The following is a 19,461-nucleotide window of genomic DNA, read 5'->3' as shown; positions in this document are numbered from 1 at the left end:
CATGTTGTCAGGAGGGTTCAGTCCCTGGAGAAGGACATCATGTTTGGTAAAGTAAAGGGTCAGCAGAAAAGAGATGGACTGTCACAGAGGCTGCAACAATGGGCTCAAGCATAACAACGATTGTAAAGATGGCACAGGACCAGGCAGTGTTTCATTCTGTGGTACACAGGGTTGCTATGAGTCTGAAGCGACTTGACGGCTCCTAACAACAACAACAATCATTATGAGGAAGCCCTGGGGTGGCACAGTGGTTAAGAGTTCAACTACTAACCAAAAGGTCACCAGTTTGAATCTACCAGATGCTCCTTGGAAACACTATGGGGCAGTTATACTCTATCCTATAGGGATGCTATGAGTCAGAATCAACTTGATGGTAATAGGTTTGTTTTTAATCTTTACGGGAAGAGGTCACCATGTCTTTCTCCCTAGGAGCTGCTTGGTGGTTTCAAACCTCCAACCTTTCGGTTAGCAGCCAAGCATTTACCTGTTGTGCCCCCAGGGCTCCTCAGCATGTATGGAGTGGTCACTATAATTATCCATTATTTGAAATCCAGCACAAATTTTCTGTAGAACTGTTACCCAGGAAGTGATTAATTACTTCACTCAGAAGATGGCAACTCCTGGGTACATTTTTTCCCCCCTTCTAAGTCCCTCAAGGAATTGATATTTTCTTCTACGGGGAAATAAAGTATTTAAGTGACCATGCTTTCCCCTGACCCTTGTTTTTTTCCTCTAGAAAGCTTGAATCAAAAATGTCAACTGAACTTTAAAAACTCTGTAGATGCCTGTTAGGGATTGAATTGTGTTCCCCCCCCAAAATAAGCTGAAATCTGAACCCCTGTTCCTGTGAGTATGACCTTCTTGGAAATAGGGACTTTGAAGATGGACACCAGTTAGGTTAACATGAGGTCATAGTGGAAGTAGGGTGGGTCCCAATCCAATATGAATGCTGTCCTTATAAAAGAGGAGAAGAAACACAGGCAGAATCAGGTGATAGACGTGTGAACAGAGAGGCAGAGATCAGAGCGATGCATCTACAAGCCGATGAAGGCCCAGGATCACTGGCCATCAACAGAAGCTAGGAGGGAAGCATGTAAGAGACTGTCCCAGAGCCCTCAGGAGGAATCAACATGACTGACAGCCTGATTTAGCACTTTTAGCTTCTAGGACTATTGTCATGGATTGAATTATGTTCCCCAAAAATATGTGTCAACTTGGCTAGGCCATGATTCCCAGTATTGTGTGATTATCCACCATTTTGTCATCTGATGTGATTTTCTGATGTGTTGTAAATCCTACCTTTATGATATTAATAAGGCCAAATTACAGGTAGTTATGTTAATGAGGCAGGACTTAATCTACAAGATTAGGTCATGTCTTAAGCCAATTTCTTTTGAGATATAAAAGACAGAAGTGAGCAGAGAGACATGGGGACCTCATACCACCAAGAAAGGAGCCCTGGGAACAGAGTTTGTCCTTTGGACCTGGGGTTCCTGCACTGAGAAGCTCCAAGACCAGGGGAAGACTGATGATAAAGACCTTCCTCCAGAGCCAATAGACAGAGAAATCCTTCCCCTGGAGCCCTGAACTTCGACTTCTAGCCTCATAGACTGTGGAAGAATAAATTGTTATTTGTTAAGGCCATCCACTTGTGGTATTTCTGTTATAGCAGCATTAGATAACTAAGACAACTATGACACAAAAAAAATTCTGTTCTTTAAGCCCCCAGTTTGCGGTACTTTGATATAGCAGCCCAAGGAAACCATTGCAATGACTATGGGAGAAAAAAAATGCATTTTAATTATTCGCTTTTGTCCTAGACTTTTACAGTTTTTGTTTTTATATTTCTCCATGCATAATTTTATTCTGTGTGTATGGGCTGTGTGTGTGTACATGTTTATCATGACAAAATACTCTGAACACAATGACGAAAAGAAGAGAGAGAGAGAAAACAGTGTAGGGTATATGACTACATGAAAGAAATAGAACTTTTTCACTTTTTAATATCATATATTCTATTTCAAACAGTTCTTTATTTTCATATAATTATCAGTTAAAAAGTGAGGGAGTTCAAAGAGAGAGTGGGCAGGAAACAGTGCAGAGAGTGTAGATGACAAAGCAGAGACAGAAAAGGGAATCAAAGGAAGAAGCTGTCAAACAGAAAGTCACGGTTAATCACAACTGGGGAAAGAGAGAAAGAGAGAAGCAGAAGCAGATATAGAAAAGCACAAAGAGAATCAGGATATATTAATGTGTGCTGCAATGCAGGACACAGCTAGTTGATATGAACTATGGGCATTGTGGTATTAAAATTTAATACATTCTGCAAAGAAAAATATAATGACTCTTTGCACCATCTGCCTTCTACTTTATTCATGGCATAGAGCTTCTATACTAATTTTTATAGCATAGAGTTGTTTATAAAAAAGAGATATGAGTGTTGATCCAAATTTGACTTTGGTTACTTCTCCTTTCTGCTTCAAAATTCATTGACAAGGATGAAATGAAACCTGTTTCTTTGTCCAGTATTGTGGTGGAATTGTCCTCTAAAGTTGGTGTAGGCATGAATTGGACTACAGAAGAAAATACTTTGTAAGGACTTCTGAACTAAGATAACTGGTTCATTTCATTACGATAGTCACTAATGTGTAGACTTACCCAAGACTCCCACAGAGAGAAGTCTTAGTCCTCCCCAGGCTTCAGGATGTAGGGATAGAAGGTCTTTCGTGAAGTGTTTCTTCAGCTGTGGTTTTCCTTTCCCACCAACTTGACTGTCAAAGTTTGGGGGCAGGGAGATTATTCAATCAATTAATCTAAATGTTTGGATTTCTGGTCTCTCCTGAGGCTGATGGTTCGGTTATATTTTAACTCTAGGGTGTTAGGAAAGTTGGCATTCAATGTTGGAAACTTCTGTCCACCCATTCTCACAGCCTTCTCTGTGGCTAATGGCCAAAGGTAGGCCACTGAAGCAGATGAACTTGCATTTATTGCTTCTTCTCCGGCCTATTCTCAATGCCAACCTGTGAGTCAAGCTCCTACGCTTCTATATTGTGCCTGCATAATTGTACTGAAAAAGAAATAGAGAACCAGACTGAGGAAATGATTTTGACAGACAGTTTAGGGTTAAATAGAAGTCTATAAACATTGTATATATTCCGATTCTCAAACCAGGGGCTTTTCCAACTGCTTGTTCCCAAGATCTCCAGACAACTTCCTGCTTTGGAATTTTAACTTCCTTCTCTGACAAATTCATCAATCACATTTTCTATGCTTGATAAGAAGATAAAAGTTAAACTAATTAATCAGCTATTCCTCTTTTCTTTGTTTAGTTGTCTCTCTGGGAGTGGTAATATATGTACCTACACCAAGTTAACAGACTTATAGCTCAATTATGCTTTTAATTGACTACTTCCTTAATAGAGAAATAACCTTTATAAACAGATACTCCTAAATGGAATGCCTATGTATTCTGGATAAAATACATAAGAATAACGACCTGATGTTTCTGTATAATGAACAAAAACAGGCAAACTTGAACCGAAGTTATAACTAGGGGAAACAACCAGCATGAGTGAGTTTTTTGAAAGTGGTGTGAACTTAGATCTGATTGACTATCCACCACAAGCCGGAGTATGTCTTCAGTGTAAGTCTAAGCAAGTTAAATACCTGCTAAAACCAAGCTATAAACACTCTGCAGGTTAAGTATAACAGACTCTAGTCTCCATGATGTAACATTCACAATGCCCAGGGCTTTCTCAACATACAAAGTGACAGGAAAATATGACTCATTGTCATGGGCAAAGAAAACCTACGGAAGTCAAATGTAGACAATGACTTTAAAACTACTGTTATACAGATATACGCACACCCATGTTTATTGCAGCTCTGTTTACAATAGCAAAAAGCTGGAAGCAACCAAGGTGTCCATCAATGGATGAATGGATAAATAAATTGTGGTATATTCACACAATGGAATACTACGCATCGATAAAGAATAGTGACAAATCTGTGAAACATTTCATAACATGGAGGAACCTGGAAGGCATTATGCTGAGCGAAATTAGTCAGAGGCAAAAGGACAAATACTGTATAAGACCACTATTATAAGATCTTGAGAAACAGTATAAACTGAGAAGAACACATACTTTTGTGGTTACGAGAGGGGGAGGGAGGGAGGGTGGGAGAGGGTTTTTTACTGATTAGTTAGTAGATAAGAACTGTTTTAGGTGAAGGGAAGGACAATACTCAATACATGGAAGGTCAGCTCAACTGGACTGGACCAAAAGCAAAGAAGTTTCCGAGATAAACTGAATGCTTCAAAGGTCAGCGGAGCAAGGACAGGGGTTTGGGGACCATGGTTTAAGGGGACTTCTAAGTCAATTGGCAAAATAATTCTATTATGAAAACATTCTGCATCCCACTTTGAAATGTGGCGTCTGGGGTCTTAAATGCTAACAAGCGGCCATCTAAGATGCATCAATTTGTCTCAACCCACCTGGATCAAAGGAGAATGAAGAACACCAAGGTCACATGATAACTAAGAGCCCAAGAGACAGAAAGGGCCACATGAACCAGAGACCTACATCATCCTGAGACCAGAAGAACTAGTTGGTGCCCAGCCACAACTGATGACTGCCCTGACAGGGAGCACAACAGAGAACCCCTGAGGGAGCAGGAGAGCAGTGGGATGCAGACCCCAAATTCTCACAAAAAGACCATACTTAATGGTCTGACTGAGACTAGAGGAATCCTGGCGGTCATGGTCCCCAAACCTTCTGTTGGCCCAGGACAGGAACCATTCCCAAAGACAACTCATCAGACATGAAAGGGACTGGACAGTGGGCAGGAGAGAGATGCTGATGAAGAGTGAGCTATTTGTATCAGGTGGACACTTGAGACTGTGTTGGCATCTCCTGTCTGGAGGGGGGATGGGAGGATAGAGAGAGTTGGAAGCTGGCAAAATTGTCACGAAAGGAGAGACTGGAAGGGCTGACTCATTAGGGGGAGAGCAAGTGGGAGTACGGAGTAAGGTATATATAAACTTATATGTGACAGTTTGACTTGATTTGTAAAAGTTCACTTGAAGCTCAATAAAAGTTAATAAAAAAAAAACTACTGTTAAAACTGTGTTGAATTGTGGTTATTGTTGTTAGGCGCCACTGAGACTACTTCAACACATGTGACGGAACAGAACTGCCCCATAGGGTTTCCAAGGCTGTAATCTTTATGGGAACAGATCACCAGAGCTTTCTCCCAAGGGGTTGCTGGGTGGGCTCAAACTGCCAGCCTTTTGGTTTGGAGCCAAGTGCTTAAGCATTGTGCCAACAAGTCTCCTTATATTGAATTAGGTAAAGGAAATATGCTTGTAATGGGTAAAAACATGGAATCTCAACAGAGAAATAACACTACAAAACAATGAAAATATTGGTACTTTTCAATATGGTAGAATTCTCACCCTCCATGCAGGAGACCCAGCCAATAATTCTCATAAGCAGCTACCACCTGTCTGTCAGCCAAGGCTTGTGTGTTGCTATCACACTAAATAGTTTTTAGTGGAACTTCCAGACTAACATGGACTAGGAAGAAAGATCTGGTGATCTGAAAATTAGGCAATGAAGACTCTATGGATCACAATGGTTCGATGGCACAGGACTGGACAGTGTTTCATTCCATTGTATATGGAGTCATCACGAGCTGGGGGTCAATTGAAAGGCAGCTCAAATTTTTCCTTCAATTGACTTACCAGCAAAATGAACATGATAAAAGCAAGAATCAGTAAACTTTCATATAATTCATCAAGAATCATCCACTAAGAGGGAGAGAGAGAAAACAAAACAAAACAAAAACCAAAGAGAAGAAACAGCATCAGGATCCTGTAGGCAAATTAGAAAAGGCTAACATACACTTACTGGATTCCCAAAAAAGAGAAAAGAATGAGACAGAAATGTATTTGAAGACATACTAGCCAAGCAGTCTCAGCACAGATGTGAATTGCTACCCACAAGGCACCGTGGTGGCACAGTGTTTAGGAGCTAAGGCTCCTAACCAAAAGATCTACAGTTGGAATCAAGATACTCCTTGGAAACCCTATAGGGCAGTTCTACTATGTCCTATAGGGTCACTATGAGTTGGAATCAACTCGAAGACAATGGGTTTGGGTCTTCTTGGTATAAGCAAGAAAGTGCTTACAGAGTGAAAGTAACCAATTTTGGTAAAAAGACATCAACCTACACATCAAAGAAGCTCTGTGAACCCAAGCAGAATAAATACAAAGAAAACCACATAAGGGACAAAAAATGTATCAGACACACATAAAACAAATAGCAAAATAGCAGAAGTTCTTTCTAATTACATACAAGGGAATTTTATTCAACTATAAGAAGAAATGAAGTTGTAATACATGCTACAACCTGGATGAACCTTGAAAACACTGGGCTAAGTGATATGTCAGACAAAAAAGGACAAATATTGTATGATCTCACTTATAGGAAATATCTAGAATAGGCAAATAATAGAGACAGAGGTTTCCAGGGGGAGGTAAAGGGATAAATTAGTAGTTATTACTTAATGGATACCAAGCTTTTGTTCCAGGTGACAAAAAATCTTGGAGGCAGATGTTGGTGGTGGTGGTTATACAACATTGTAAATCTAATTAATGTCACTGAATTGTACATTTAAAAATGGTTAGAGTGACAAGTTTTGGGTTATATATACACTACTACAATAAAACTTTTAAAAAGTCAATAAATAAGTAAAAATGAAATACTGAAAAAGCAATTAATCAAAAGGAAGGCAGCAAAGAAAGAAAAGCAATAAAAACAGAGGAGACAAACAGAAAACAAATAATGAGACATGAGGTAGTGCGACCATTAAGCACTCGATTATTGGTCAAAAGGTTGGTAGTTCAAATCCACCCACAGGCTCTTTGGAAGGCAGTCCTGGAGATCAGCTTCTGAAAAGTCACAGCCTTGAAAACCCTGTGGAGAGAGTTCCACTCTGCATACAGGGGGCTGTTATGAGTAGAAATAGACTCAAGGGAAACTAACAATGACAACCACAAAGCCAGATAAGTACAGTTATAATAAACTACAGTTTTGTAATAAAACAAATTTTTTATTTATATAATTTTTATTTATAAATTCAAATAATGTGACTTTTAATAATATACTTCCAAAGTTTTCAATTTTTGTTTAACCACTTTAACACTGTATAAAAAAATAACTGTTCAAATTTTTAACACAAGCATGTATATAAGGACACTTATATAAGTAAGACCTTGAGTATAACCCACCTGAATTTAGAGACCATCTCAAGAATAGATTTGACTCGTTGAACATTAATGACCAAAGACCAGGCGAGTTGTGGAATGACATCAAGGACATCATACATGAAGAAAGCAAGAGGTGATTAAAAAGATAGAATGAAAAGACCCAAATGGATGTCAGAAGAGACTCTGAAACTTGCTCTTGAACGGCGAGTAGCTAAAGCAAAAAGAAAAAAACAGTGAAGTAAAAGAGCTGAATGGAAGATTTCAAAGGGTGGCTCAAGTAAAGTATTATGATGACATGTGCAAAGACCTGGAAATAGAAAACCAAAAGGGAAGAACACACTCACCATTTTTCAAGCTGAAAGAACTGGAGAAAAAATTCAAGCCTCAAGTTCCAATACTGAAGGATTCTACAGGGAAAATATTAAACAATGCAGGAAGCATCAAGAGAAGATGGGAGGAATACATGAGTCAGTACATGAAAAAGGATGGGTCAACATTCAACCATTTCAGGAGGTAACATATGATCAGGAACCGATGGTACTGAAGGAAGAATTCCAAGATGCACTGAAGGCACTGGCGAAAAACAAGGCTCCAGGAATTGACAGAATACCAATTGAGATGTTTCAATAAATGGATGCAGCACTGGAAGTGCTCACTCATGTATGCCACAAAATCTGGAAGACAGATACCTGCCCAACTGACTGGAAGAGATCCATATTTATGCCTATTCCCAAGAAAGGTGATCCAACTGAATGCAGAAATTATCAAACAATATCTTTAATATGCCGTGCAAGCAAAATTTCGCTGAAGATCATTCAAAAGCAGCTGCAGCAGTATATTGACAAGGAACTGCCAGAAATTCAAGAGGGATTTAGAAGAGGACATGAAACCAGGGATATCATCCTAATGTCAGATGGATCTTGACTAAAAGCAGAGAATTCGAAAAAGATGTTTGCCTATGTTTTATTGACTATGATAAGGCATTCGACTGTGTGGAACGTAACAAATTAAGGATAATACTGAGGAAAATAGGAATTCCAGAACACTTAATGTGCTCATGAGGAATCTGTACATGGATCAAGAGGCAGTCATTCAAACAGAACAAGGGAATACTGCAGGGTTTAAAGTCAGGAAACGTGTGCATCGGAGCTGTATCCTTTCACCATACCTATTCAATCTGTCTGCTGAGCAAATAATCCGAGAAGCTGGACTATATGAAGAAGAATGGGGCATCAGGACTGGAGGAAGACTCATTAACAACCTCCATTATGCAGATGACACAACTGCTTGCTGAAAGTGAAGAGGACTTGAAGCACTTACTGAAGAAAATCAAAGACCACAGCCTTCAGTATGAATTATACCTCAACATAAAGTAAACAAAAATCCTCACAAATGGACCAGCATCATGAGAAACAGAGAAAAAGACTGGGTTTGTCAAATATTTCATTTTACTTGGATCCACAATCAACACCCTTGGAAGCAGAAGTCAAGGAATCAAAAGATGTATTGGGCAAATCAGCTACAAAAGACCTCTTCAAAGTGTGGAAAAGCAAAGACGTCACCTTGAAGACTAACGTGCAACTCACCCAAGCCAAGGTGTTTCTGATCACCTCATATGCATGCGAAAGCTGGACAATGAAGAAGGAACACCAAAGAAGAACTGACGCCTTTGAATTGTGGTGTTGCTGAAGAATACTGAATATACCATGGACTGCCAAAAGAAAGAACAAATTTGTCTTTGAAGAAGTACAACCAGAATACTCCTTAAAAGCAAGGATAACAAGACTACATCTCACATATTTTGGACATGTTATCAGGAGGGATCAGTCCCTGGAGAAGAACATCAAGCTTGGTAAAGTAGAGGGTCAGCGAAAAAGAGGAAGACCCTCAATGAGATGGATTGACACACTGGCTGCAACAGTGGCCTCAAGCACAGGAACAATTCCGAGGATGTGCAGTGTTTCCTTCCGTTGTGCATAGGATTGCTATGAGTTGGAACTAACTCGACAGCACCTAACAACAACAACAACAAGGATACACATACTCAATTTCTCTCTGAGTTTCTGGATAGGGCTCACCTGGCACTGGCTTTGTACCAAACAGATTCGATTGGAAGGTCCCAATATTTTGTACACTGGTTTTAGGATCATATATGAGTTTCCTCTCTCTCTGAATATGTCGAGTTTCTCCCCAGCAACAATGCTGAAACCACAAAATATACTAGAGCATGCTATGATTTCAACCTACCAAAACCACCAACAAACGAGTACTTTTGTAAAACAAACAGACAAGCAAAAACAAGAAGAAAAGAACCCAAGCCAGTTGATGTTCATTCAGTGTATTCCGACTCTTGGCTACCCCATGTGTGCTCCATAGGGTTTCCTTGGCTGTAATGCTTACCAGTTATAGGCCTTTCTTTTGTGGTGCTGCTGGGTAGGTTCAAACAGGCAAACGTTAGGCTAGTAGTCAAGTGCAAACCGTTTGCATAAGTCTTGCTAAAATATTATATGAGAAAGTAAAGAACAGAACACATAAAAGCAGCCTAGAAAATGCACTGTTCTATGCTCACTATCGAAGAAAACCCTCTGGGAGAAGACTCAGCCAAGCTCTCTCTTCAGCAGTGTGGGCCATGAAGAGGGAGCATTGTCCTCAGTGCTTACTTGGCGCTAGTTTGGTCCTGAAGCCTCTGTGGCTCCCTTCCTGGGGCGGTGGGTCCCGCAGGAAGGAAAGCTCCTGGCCTTGCCATGAAAGGTGGGCCCAGGTCTTTCCTGGCAGCACCAGGTGGTTCCCATGCTAGGGAGCCTAGTGGGCAGAACTGGCGGTTCCCGCGCCCTCTGGTGGCTGCTCCCCGAAATGCTGAATTTCAGTGCCAGGATTCTAAACCGTGATTTTGGAAGTGGGACGCACCATCCCCATCCCGTGCCTTGATGGGAAAGGCGGAGACAACTAGAAGTAACGCTGCAGCTCAGTATTCAAAAGTTCTTAGAGTGTTAGAAAGATCTGGAGGGAGGAAACCGGTGGAGGGCGAAGGGGCCGGAGATGGAGATGGTAGTGTAACTCCTCCAGCTTCTAGGGGATCGTCTGAGTGTTCTTGACTCTTGGTATTTCCGTATATACTTTTGAACGAGCTGTCAGTTTCCACAAGTAGAGCTCTGCTGATATATCTTTTTTTTTTTATTATTATTGTGATTGTATAGAATCTATAGATCGTTTGGGAAGAAGTGACATCTTAACAATACATGCCAAATAAAATCACCATAAATGTTTTTTTAAAAAATTGCAAAATTGATAAATGGAGAACAAATATTTCCACCTCAATCACAAAGGGGTTAACATCCCCAATATATAAGGAGCTCCAGGAACCAATAAGAAAATGAACAGTCATATGATTTAAAAAAAGTGGAAAAGAAGCAAAAAGTACACAGAACAATGAATATGAATAGCCTCTAACACTGGAAATTACAGACGGCGCAAAACTTGCAGCAGCCGGGCGTTAAACGTGCGGCCCGTCACATGACCAGGGCGGTTGCTGCCTGGTACGTGCATCTGGTGAGGCCGAGCTCACGTGCACCTGCTGTGGGTGGCCCCGCACTGACTCCCTGGCATGCGCATGCGTCCTTGAGTACAGGCCCGGTAGCCTGAGCAGGGCCAGACCACCTCTGCCTGCTCAAAGGAAGGTGGGAGCTGGTGCACCTTCTGAACTGAGCCCATGTCCACGCCCACCCAGGTCTGTGTTGGGGGGAGGGGGCTTACCCTGCATATTCATTGAACAGAGGCTTAAACAGTTCTGAGTCCAACCACTCATTGCACAATTAGGAAGCTGAGGCCTAGAGAGGGGCTGGGACCAACAGGGACAAACATGGTGGACAGAGTCCAGAGGAAAAGGAAGGGCTCTGGCTCCTAGGCGGGGGCTCCATTCCCTCCTGTGGGGTTGGTTTATGGAATGAGAGACCCCAAGATGGGGGGACTCCCGCACCCCCCCTCCACTGGAGTGGCTGGTTTCCTCTCAGCATCCCGACATGAGCCGTGGGCACACGCAGACTTCACACGTGGGGACCATGGGGGTGGTGTCAGAGGAGGAGAGGACTCCAAGGAAGTGACAAGGGGGAAAGAAGAAAGAGGGTGGAGGTGGCTCTGCCATGGGGCATACAGCTTCCTAGCCACATGCCCACAGTCCACAGCATGAGGAGGGAGAGATGCCAGCATGAAGGACAGGGGCATCACAAGATTTCCAGGGGTCTACCTGGTCTAAAAAAAAAAAAACTTTTAGTTTTTTTTTACCTGGTCTAGGCCACAACCAGGATAATCCAGAGAGGACATGGCCTGATCCTGCAGTCACTGCCTTGGGCCTCTTGAGCTAGGAGGAGCCCCTCCCAAGTGAAGAAGGCTTCAGAAGAGAAGACCTTGGTTTCCTCCCACGTAAACTGGTGTGCTTGGAATGGGTGCCCACAAGGGTTCCACAGACTCAGAGAAGTGTCTGCTGGCCTTGGTTCTCCATTGATGACCGAAGGCGCTCGTAGCCCTTACAAATGCTTTCTACTCCCTGGAATAGAGGGTTGGGAGTCTGTGAGTCTGGGGCCATGGGGTTGGACAGTGCAGGGCAGAGCACTGGACCACAAGTTCAGGTCCAGGGTCAGGACTAGTCTCTGTTGGATCTTCGGGTTGTTCCTGAGGAAGTAGGGCTGGAGTCTTTGCCTTGAATGTGGGAAGGATGCCTCGAGAGTAGCTGGACACCCTAGGGTAATGGATGCAAAGAGAGGGGAAGGGAGGTTTCCAAGGTCCCCCACACTGCCTGGGTCCCACTCCTTTACCCCCTGGAGCCCAGGAGAGCTTCTGCACTGAGGACACCTGAAGAAGGTGTGGGTTTGGTGGTGTTTTCCTGGCTGGGGCTGCAGTGGTAACATTGGCCACCAGAGGGCGGGAGCCTCTTCTGCCACTGGTGCACCCTGGGTTTTTTGGAGCAACTGGAGCAAAAGGATTGTCACCAGAGGCCAATCTGGCCACTCACCTGGCTCTGACATGAACTTCCTATTATCAGGATACATCTCCACATTCTGAGGGGGGTGTGGGGGGATTCTATGTAGGTGGGCCCTGAGAAGCCTCACTGAGGTGACATTGATGTTGCAACCAGAATGACAAAAGGGACCAACCCTGAACAAGTCTGGGGACAGAGTGCCAGAGAGAAGGCACAGCTGGTGCAGAGACTTGGAGATAGAAGTGAGATTGTCCATGAGGAACGTGCTTCATAGTTCAATCAGGTATACAAGACTAATGGGCACACCAGCCCCAAAGCAAAGACAAGAAGGCAGGAAGGGACAGGAGAACTGGACGAACGGAAATAGGGAACCCTGGGTGGAGAAAGCAAGAATGCTGAAACATCACAGGGTTGGCAACCAGAGTCACAAAGCAATTTATGTATTAACTGTTTAATGAGAAACTAATTTGCTCCATAAAATTCAACCTAAATCACAGTAAAAAAATGAACATGGACATAAAATGTAAGTTTACAGCTAGTAGTAATAATGTGCATAGTCTTATTGTTTTTTGAAAATACAAAATTCCTGCTCTCAAAAAAAAAGAACTGAGATTGTCCAGAGAGGAGGTTAGCTAAGTGGCCAGTGGGATGAGGTGAGCTTGGAAGAAGAGGAGGGAGGGATGAGGTCAGGCACAGATCACAGGACCTGGTGGACTGGAGGAGTTATCTAGGCTCTGTGACAACATGACCCCAAAAAACTTGGGGGCTCACAGAAACACACACGGATGATCTCACAGTCTCTGCAGACCAGGATTCTGGGCAAAGCTTAGGTGGTGCCACTCTGTCAAAGCATCTCAGGAGACTGGGCTGTGGTCTCAACTGAGGCTCAATGGGGGCAGGATCCACTTCCAAGATTACTCCCGTGATATTGGTAGGACTCAGTTTCTTGTGAGCTGTTACACCTGGGGCCTCTGTCCTTCTCAGTCTGTTGAGCAGGATTGTCTTTGGTTCTTTGTCACATGGCCATCTCAGGTCATATGTGCTTCCCTGAAGGAGAGAGAGAATATAAGAGAGCCAAGATGATTTGCCCTATCTTATTTCTTAGAAGTGAGCCCCTGAGTCCAGTCCACACTAAGGGAGGGGATGACACAGCATGGGTAGACCAGGAGGCAGGATCACTGGGAGCCATTGTGCAGATGTCCCACCCCCTAGTCTGGGACAAGGCACTTGGGTCAGATTCCAAACATCAGAGGAAGGTATTGGAGTGTTTAAGCCAGAGGGTACTCAGACTGATTTTCACTTAACACCATCCCCCTCATGGTAGAGACTGGGAATCAAGTCCAATAGGGAAGTGACTTTGTTAAAGATCACGACACCAGAACCCAACCCTGTTGTGAGTTGTACTACATGCTGCTTCCCACTTTTTCTTGAAATTCTTCGACCACTAAGTTTGTGCATGAGCTACACGTGTCACCATCCCACTGGTTTTATAGGTATTATCTTTCGTACACCTGGTGAAGTCCCTAAGCAGTAGATCCTAGAATGACCCTCACTGTGCAGGTGAGGAGACTGGGGAGGGCCTGAGAGGCACAGCAACTTGTCCAGCGTCACAAACTGCTGACTAAGAGGAAGGAGCCAGGTGTGAACCTGTCTTCTCAAACAGGGGGCCTTGGATGTGTTAAGCCTTCCCTGGGTTCTGATGGGAGGGCTGTGTTGGTGTCACTGTGTACAGTTATGGAGATGACATGGGGGAAAGATGGAGAATCCAAAACCCAAAAGGGCCTTTGGGGGGTCTCATCTGAGGAGGGAGCCCAATCAAGTGGACCCAGGATGTGACCTCACTTCCTTGGCAATCGAGCCCAAACAGAACTTGGAACCCTGGTAACCAAGCCCCCACATTCTAGACACAGTACCCTACTGAGCTCACTTGGGTGTAGACATTCGAAACACCAATATGTTTTCTTGTTGTCTTGGGAAACCCAGGAGTTCGACTCTTTGGAAAAGGTTTAGACGACAGCTTAGCTCTCACCCCCAAAGGCTCTGGCTGCCATTTGCCAAAAAGAAACCAAAGGTAACGCAGGGTGGCCCAGGGCAGGCAAACACTGTGATCCCACTTGGGCTGCCTAACACCCCTCCCCAGGTCATACCAGTCCCCAGATCATGTCATGCCTTGTCCTCATGGTCACCTAGCCTGGGGGCAGGGAAGGAAGGATGACAGAACTGATGAGGCTGAAAGTTGTTGGACGAGACAGGGTTCATTTGGAGAGACAGGTGGGTGGGGATCAGGGATAGAAGGGTCATTTGATCTGGGGAGAGTTGGGAGGATAGAGGTGATGATAAAGATGATGATAATGGTCCAGCTTCACAACTAGCACTTAACGAAGGCTCTCACAGTCTCTATCCCCTCAACATCTCACCATCATTGGATTCCATGAGGTTAGGGACTGACCAGGAGTTGGAGTGTGGCTGGGCCCTAGTCTATCAGTTTGAGCACCCTGGGGACTGGGAAGCAGAAGAGGCAAAGGTAGGAATCTGGTTCGCGTCCCTGACCCCACCTCCCTGATAATATAGGCGGCTGGGCCCTGTCTCTTCACAGAGGTTCGAGTTTAGACCCAGGGCTTTAGGGAAGGGACCGTCAGTGAGTCATAGGCCGAGTCAGCACTCTCACCTGGGCCTTCTCGGAGCTGCACGCTCCCCCTGTGTGGGGTAGTCATCCTGCGGTCCTAGAGGCCATGTCATTCACAGGGCCACTGATGACCCCATGCTGGTCTAGACCCTCCTAGATCCTCCTGCAGGTCTCAGAGGCTGATATACCCCAGTTCCTGAGCCCCCTCTTCTCTGCTGCAAGCTCTCCTGCTTCCTGGACAGTGGGAGAGGAGGAGACGTGGACCTATAGAGCCTGGACGGCCATGGCTGGTGGACTTGTCCAGGGCTTGGTGGTTCACCCTGAGGCTGCCCAGCAGGATGAATGACTGCCTATTCAACAAGGACGTTTCTTTTCTGCCCCTGAATGGGAGAACCCAGAGAAACCGTCATTCCTGTCCTAGCCAAGTCCACATGATTTTGGGTTCTGTGGACCCCTAGCCATCAGCCCACAACCCAAGACTGTCATGTTTCACACTCACCCCCACCACACGGTGACAGGGAGTTGGGAGCTCCTCAGATGCCCAAGCCAGGACCAGGAACTGAAGGGGAAGAGAGAGAATGAAGCAGCCTTGGAGACAGGCCCTCGATCCCTCCTGGGTTAACCACTGGGCCCTGTTTTTGCAGAGCTCCCCACAGGACATCAGCAAGGAGCAGGGTGACAACATCAGGTACTCCTTCTGCCCTGAGAAAGGGGCCGGAAAGGGCCATCGAAGTGCAGATGGGGCGGGGTCTTCACACCTAGGACCCAGAGATGGGCAGAGGGGATCCTAGGGACCATACTCTGACCTGAAGGCACCCCTGAGCTCCCTACCCGGGCTTTTCCCCTCGTGTGCCTCCAAGTTACCTCCCAAGGGAATCTCACCACCACCCCTTCACTCCTCCCCAACCCCACTGCTAATCCCCAGCCTTGTCCCAGCGCAAAGTCACTTTTCCACACGGGAATATCAGAGAGAAGCCCTTTGTACCGTTTTCTCTTCATGTGTATGGGACTACTTCCACATTTTGTTACTGTTTCTAGTGTTTTCACTCCTGACGCCAGGTGTCCCGCAGAGCTCCACTGTCCTTCCACACCTCCCAGCCTCACACAGCCTCACGCTTAGTAGGATTCTTTTTACCCAAAATGGCCAGGGTTCATGCTATGTATGACATACCTTTTTCTGCAACTTACAATCTTATGGCACACAACACTGTGACCCCCTCCAGGTCTGGGGCTGTGTACTGACTCATCTGCAGATTATTCTAGAAAGGAGATCAGTTACTACAGCGATTGAGGCAGTCAGTGCTGGTGGATCTGGACATGGTTCCTTTCTGCTGCCCTTTCAGCAGTGCTGCAGTGAACATCTTAGTGTGTCCTAATCTAGGGATCCCCTCCCAGGAGAGACTCCCAGGAATGGATTGCTGTGTTGAAAAAAACGCACGTTTAAAGTTAAGATCTCTAGAGTCAGATTCCTTTCAAAAAGAGCTATGTTAGTTACAGGGGCACCAGCAGTCTATGACAGTGGCTGCATCCCTGCATTGAGCCTGGTCCTGGGTGTAATCATTCTCTTTAACTCCTACCAGTCTAGTGTCAGGGTGGCCAGTGGAATCACTGCGTTGCTTGATTAACAAAGCCCTGCAAGAAGCTGAGCCCCCTTTCAGTTGCTTGTGGCCATTTGGATTTGCTCTCCCTGACTCATCTGTTCAAATCCTTGACCCTGTTGGGGTCTTTCTCCCAACCAGGGATCTCCAGGCATTTACCTGAGACTGGGACCACCACAGATCAGGTTTTCAAAAACCCTTTTAATGTAAAGAAGAAGAAAACAAAAGTACATACCTTGCTTTGCCATCAAAGGGAATGTCATGTGGTGTTTCTGCTCTGTGCACTGTCTCCAAACTGGGGAGGAAATGAAGTTCCACGAGACCCTTCCTCTCCGTGGCAAGAGCAGACCAAGCCTCACAGCACAGAGCGACCATCATGCAGTCCTAGTGGTGGAGGGTTCTGGGCTCTGATCTCATGACTTTGAGCAGCCGCTTAACACCGCATAGCCTCTGTTTTCTCATCTGGAGAATGGGGATGTCTTGTGAGGACACGCTGGGAGGATTATGCTCTTAATATGGAGTGATATATTTGGTTAACAAAATGATTTGAGGTTCCTATGTTTTTAATCATACCCCACCTCAAATTCTGCTCTGCAAGCCGAGAACCACTTTCTGCTGGAGGCACTCGTGTGTCACCGCCTGCCACAAATCTTAGCTCTGGCCTCCAACCCTCCTGGAGCTCCATGATACTCATGGTGCTGCCTCTGTGTATCCCCCCACTTTCCCACTTCAAGTGTGACCATGAGTCAGCCCTGGATGTGGATGAGACATGTGACGTGCGGACCATCAAGGCAGGCACACTGGGGAAGCTGGTGGAGCACCTGGTGCCCGCCTTCCTAGGAGGTGACCTCTCCTACATCCGTACCTTCCTGAGCAACTACAGAGCATTGGGCACCACCCAGCAGGTCCTGGATCTGCTCTTCCTCAGGTGAGTGGCCCCCGCCTCCACAGCCCAGAAGCCACGCTGCCACCTACTGGCTGTATGTCTTGGGAATACCACTTCACCTCTGAAAAGTGGAGAGGATCAGCTTCTAGGGGTATTGTGAGGGCTCTCTGGGACAAGCCAGGGACGGTGCTAACCTGGAGTTTGGCTCTGCAGAAGAGGCTGCTGAAGGGGCTGGGGGTGTTCGCATTGATCACTAAACTCGTTGAAATCTGTTACCATCGGGGCAATTCCACCTCATAGCAACCCTCTAGGACAGAGCAGAACTGCCCCATAGGGTTACCAAGGAGAGGCTGGTAGATTCAGACTGCCTACCTTTTGGTTAGCAACCGAGCTCTTAAACAATGCGCCACCAGGGCTCCACATTGATCATTTCCTCTCCCCAGTGAAGAAGCTCTCGGCCTCACCTCTCAATGACTGTGTGACCTAGAGCAAAGCCATTTTCCCATTTGTAAAGAGAGTTTGAGGTTCTATCTAGTGGGTTCTTGACCTTGGTGTAGCCACAAAAGGGATCCCTAGGGATTGGGAGAGGAGCCCCAGGCCACTCAGTCATCAGGGAAGGTGCTAGTAGAGTTCATTCATCCAATGAATATGTGTTGTTAGCTGCCATTGAGTGAGTTTCAACTTCGAGCAAGTCTCTCTGACAGTGTAGAACTCCCCCATTGGGTTTTCTTTCCTGTAATCTTTATGGGAGCAGATTTCCAGGTCTTTTTCCCATGGAGCCGCTGAGTGATTTGGACCACCAACTTTTCCAATATCAGCTGAGAGCTTAATCGTTGTGCTATCAGGACCCTTGTATATGTGTATATATATACATATATATGTGTGTGTATTTCCATATATTTATATACATTTTATTTGTAAATATACATGTATATGTATATATATAAATGCATTCCCGAAGAGTCAATTCAGACACATAGTGACAGAGTAGAACTGCCCCCTAGGGTTTCCAAGGAGTGGCTTGGTGGATTCGAACTGTTGAACATTTGGTTAGCAGCCAAGCTCTTAACCACCGCGGGGCAGTTACTTTGTATGATTCAATGAACACAGCAGACAAGAGTCCACGCCCTCCTGGGGCTCCATTCTAGTCAGAGAGTCAGACAGGAACAGCAGACTTGGGAAGCAGGTAGCAGTGTCCACAGTGCATTAGATGTGACGCCCTCATGTCTCCTCTAGGTATGGATGTGTCCTTCCCTATTCTGACGGGGATGGTGGGCCTCAGGACCAGCTGAAAGAGTGAGTGGACTTCAGGTTGAGAAGGAAGGGCTCCTGCCTCCATAGAAGGGTGGGAAGCTGTGTGTGGGGGGGCTGTGGTTGGAGAGGGGCTGGGCAGAGCCCTGGGTTTCACCACTGTACCACCAGGGCTCCAGATTCCCCCTAGAGGAATGAATTCAGGGGCTTCCCCCTGCAGGAGGAAAGAAGACACAGAGAGCTGGGAATGGAGCCCTGGTGTCCTAGGGAGCAGAGGGGTGACTGAAGGCTCAGAGCTGGCCACCAAGAGAACCCATCCCCACCAAAGTCCTCTCCCAGCTCTGCTTGACTTCCTCCTCAATCTGAGATCCCCAGTCTCCTGGACCCCAGGCATGGGTGTTCAGCTGCATGTGAGGCTGAGGTGGCTGGGCCCCTGCGCTTCTGAAGAACAGTGTCAGTGGGAAGAAGAGACTCACGTGCACACAGAAACTAAGGCAGCAGGCTGGGGCACAAGCTCCAGGTTGAGGAGCCTTGAGGGCCCTGGACAGGCTGGGGCAGGAGGAAGGACTCAGTTTCTCGCTGAGCTGTCAGATATTAACAGAACACTTACTGTGTGCAGGTCCTGCGGTAAACACATAGACACAATCTCCCTGCTGTCATGGAATTTTCTCTCCTGTGTGGAGTGCTGGTCTGCCAGTGGTCTGCCACTCTTCTGCTACTGTCAGGACAGCCTGAGTGGGGTTGGTCACTGAGGTTATGCTGGCTTCCAGAAGGTCAGAGGCAGGCACAGAGGCCCAGTCCCTTCAGGGATGCTGTGAAGTGCAGTGTGGAAGGAAGGCCAGGCCCCTGACCCTG

General features: G+C 45.6%; 1 pseudogene; it reads right to left on the bottom strand.

The window, feature by feature from the left end:
• Window positions 1–10,981, bottom strand: part of LOC126076482 (replication protein A 32 kDa subunit-like) — a 70,370-nt pseudogene extending 59,389 nt beyond the window's left edge.
• Between the last annotated feature and the right edge of the window lie 8,480 nt (window positions 10,982–19,461).

The sequence above is a fragment of the Elephas maximus genome, chromosome 4, assembly GCF_024166365.1.
Source record: "Elephas maximus indicus isolate mEleMax1 chromosome 4, mEleMax1 primary haplotype, whole genome shotgun sequence".
Classification (NCBI taxonomy): Eukaryota; Metazoa; Chordata; class Mammalia; order Proboscidea; family Elephantidae; genus Elephas; species Elephas maximus.
The sequence above is the reverse complement of the archived record's forward strand: the minus strand, read 5'-3'. Positions and strand labels throughout refer to the sequence as shown.